This window comes from Grammomys surdaster, unplaced genomic scaffold (assembly GCF_004785775.1).
Source record: "Grammomys surdaster isolate TR1022 unplaced genomic scaffold, NIH_TR_1.0 111577, whole genome shotgun sequence".
NCBI lineage: Eukaryota > Metazoa > Chordata > Mammalia > Rodentia > Muridae > Grammomys > Grammomys surdaster.
Window position 1 is genome coordinate 1 of NW_021611480.1, and position 3,904 is coordinate 3,904.

The 3,904-nt window shown below is 43.3% G+C and overlaps 1 pseudogene; it reads right to left on the reverse strand.

The window, feature by feature from the left end:
- Window positions 1–2,891: 2,891 nt before the first annotated feature.
- Window positions 2,892–3,904, reverse strand: LOC114635548 (annotated as a pseudogene).

Here is a 3,904-nt window from a genome sequence, read left to right on the forward strand (position 1 = left end):
GGAGAGGAGAGGAGAGGAGAGGAGAGGAGAGGAGAGGAGAGGAGAGGAGAGGAGAGGAGAGGAGAGGAGAGAAGAGAAGAGAAGAGAAGAGAAGAGAAGAGAAGAGAAGAGAAGAGAAGAGAAGAGAAGAGAAGAGCCCTACAGAAATTAACTACTTCCTTGGCTACCTCATCCCATCAGTTCAATATAAGAAGAAATGAAGATGCTAACTCAGCAGGGTCCATTGCTATCCCACTACAGAATCTGGAGGTCAATGCAATAGGTGCTTCCAAGAGAGTATTTTCTTTTTTTTTTGGAGTCTGAGTGGTAAAGGATTAGCAGATGGGAGAGATGTCTTGTTTTCAAATGGGATGCCTTCTGGAGGCACCCAGCCACTGCCTTTTGGAGTGCAGTGTGAGGAGAGATTCCTAGAAAAGCATGTCATTTCTTCTCATTGTAAAGTATACATTCCCACAAATGCTAGCATCTTCTACTCCCCCAGGGCTCTCTAAAGTGAGGGTTCCCAGTATGTGTCCTAGCTTCATTTCTGTTGCTGTGTTAAAATTCCCTGACAAAAAGCAACACAGGATAGAAGGGGTACATTCCAGGTCTTCAGGTAACAATCCATTGTTGTGGGGAAGCCAAGGCTACAACTTAAAGAGATATACATGGAACAATATACAGACCAAATGGGTTATATTTAGGACTATGTTTATACACACACACATACATACATACACACACACACACACACACACACACACATATATATATATATATATATATATATATATATATATATATATACATATATATGTATGTATATGTACATATATAATATATAATAGCAATATTTATATGCTAAGTGAAGTCATGAATTAGAAAGAGATACAGGAGGAGTATACAGGAGGACAGGAGGGTTTGGAGGGGAAGAAAGGGAAGAAAGAAGAAATGTAATTATAATCTCAAAATTATAAGGAATAATTTAAATAAAAAGAGAGAGATTAGTTATATCCACAGTCAAGAGCAATATAGAAAGAATGAATGCATGTATGCCAACTCAGCTCACTTTTGCAAACATCTACACTGCAAGACTAAAACCTAGGGAACAAGGCTGCCCATATTCAGTGTATCTTCCCACTTCAGGTTGCCCAGGTAAGAGCATTTCCCAAAAGCTGGCCCATACACCAATCTGATCCAAACCATTCCTCAGGAGATTCTCTTCCCAGGGTTATTTGAAATTGTGTGAAGCCACCATAGCAGAGTGGCCAAGAGAAGAGAACTGCTTGATCAAGAGGAGCCTGTGAAAAACAGTGAGCAATCTTGGACCTCCTGCTTCTTCTCTGTCATTTTCAGGACAGAGGTTCCCATGTTCTCATGCTATCCTGAAGTAGGCAGAACTAGAATCTTATCAAGCAACATCTTCATCTCACTTAAATGCTTCCTGAAATTTTCTAATGTGCTTTAAGTTTCTTCTTTCACTTGTATGCCCTCTGCCTAACAGTGCTATATAGCGTGTGCTTTGCTTAATTTGTAGATAACCTACAGGACCTTTCTACATTCTGCTTCTTGAGATCAAAAGTGAAAAGCTATCCCACTCAAAATCCCCACTTGTATCTACTTCTACCCAGCCTAACATCCAACAGTTTCCAAAGTTAACTTTTCATCTATAATCTTCTTTCCACCTCTTCCCCATAATATAGTAAACATAGTTTCACTGTAACATAAAATGGACCTTGCTCCTGCCTTCCTTGATCGTAACATAAAATCTGAACTCAGCTTGCCTTACAATGTCTAGGATGGCTTGGGTTTTGCCCCACTCCATCACACATGCCTTCAACTCCTTGACCAAATGGCCTATCAGTGAACTTTGAATTCTTCTTTCTTCTCTCCCCTCCCACTTTGCTTCATCATAATCTTAAGAGACTCCTGTATATGAAACTCTATTGCTTCAGAGCCTTTTATTAATCTTCATCTCCCATTCCTCTGTCTGCATGACTGACTTTTCCTTTGGCATGTCTTACCTGGAGTTTATCTCTTCAGAAGCAATCTTCGATTGCTCAACACAAACTTCTGCTATTTTCTTCCTTGATATCATCATGAGACCAGTGTGTCTGTACAGCTGTTTATATTATTAATCACACTGAGTTGAGTATTAAAATACATACTTACTTCCTCAGATTTTATTTCTCATTCCTAATAGGAGTCAATTTTATTTTGCTGAAGGGTTGAAAATACAGCAAGACAGTGGTAGAGAAAGGCCACCTGAGAGTTGACATTAGGAGTGTTCCCACAAAGATAAAGGAAAATAAAACTCAGTGGCTTAGGGCCTGAGGAGATGGCTCACTCAGTAAAGTGCTTGCCCCACAAGAATGAGGATCTGAGTTCATATCTGCAGAATTTGTGCAAAAAGACAGTCATGATAATATGTGCTTGGTTTGAGGGGGTGGCAAAAAAAAAGATTTATGTGGCTTACTGGTGAGCCAGACTTGCTGAATCTGTACATTTCAAGCAAAGTGAGAAAGCTTGTCTCAAAAAATATAATGTAGAGGAGGATTGACAGGGAGATCTGATGTTCACCTCTCATCTCTACACACATGTATACACATAAATACATGCATACACGTGTGTGCATGTGCGCACAAACACACACACAAACAATAGTTACTATTTTATTGCATACACTGTCTAGGATGGAAGTAATACCACATGTAACATTTAGAGTAACATTATCATTCTTCCTTTTCAATTCCTAAGGGATAAAGGGGGAAAATGTGAAGCCAATTCTCGTTCTTCTCTATGCCCAGGCTGGAAAGACTGTGGACCTCCATAGCAAGCCAGTCCATAGCCTCTCAAATCTTTCAGTGCGATTCTCCTCCCCCAACTCCCAGGCTTCCAATAAGAGCTTCACTTTACTCTTTAGCTCCAGTGGCATGGCTATTCTTATTTTTGTCTCTGACTTCCTCTGGTGCGGGCTGCTCAAGGGAAGAGGAAGTCTGCTCATCTGGCATTTTGCTTAGTGAGGATTCTGTCTCTGGTCTAATGCCTTCCTGAAGCCCATTGAGACCTAATGAAGGCTGGTTGTTCATAGTCGGAGCACATGGACTCGGAAACAGATCAGGAAAGTAGCTCTCTCCCCCTAGGAGGTGTCCCGGAGGCTGGGGGTAGTGTGGATGAGGGAAGGGAAGTTCTGGCAAACGATGCCCGCTGCTCCAGGATCCTGTACCCATGTTTCCAGCAGGTGGTTGAGGCAAGATCTGACCTGGTGGGGGTCCTGGGCAATAGTCCTGCCATGAGTCTCCACTGAGGCCAAAAGGAAATGAAAAAATAAAGTCTTCTGGTGGTAGAAATGGCAGCGAGCTTGGGATGGGGAAAGGGAAGGGAGGAGATACGGAAACTGGGGCTGAAGGGATGGGAAAGGGGGCAGCTGTGGAGCTTGGGAGAGCTGGAATGAACCCAACTGGCTGATTGCTTGGTAATCCTGAGGCCCCAGGTCTTCCAAATTTGAGTAGGTGGGTGGTGAGGCGATACTAGTGCCCCAGGACCCACAGGTCTTGTCCTTGTATATATCATCACTGGCAGGAATGTCCCTCAGTGGAGACAGCACTTGAGGTGTTTTAACGGGATCCAGAGGAAAGTTGGTTCTTTGAATAGGTGGGAGACTGAGGAGTGGTGGAGTCACTGCCACCCTCTCAGCACCCTCATTGTGCTGAGAGGGGGTCAGAGTCTCGTCAGAAGTCAGCAGCATGGGGGCCTCAGGAAAGGCGTCCAGAATGTGCTCTGGGGGAACAGGGCCAGGTTCTAAGTCTGTAGGCATAGGATCCAGGAGCTCAGGAACAGATCTGCACTGGTTGCTGTCAGTCCTGGGGGCTGCAGGATCATTCTTATTTTCCTTCTCATTCAGTTTCTCCACTTTCCGCCACAT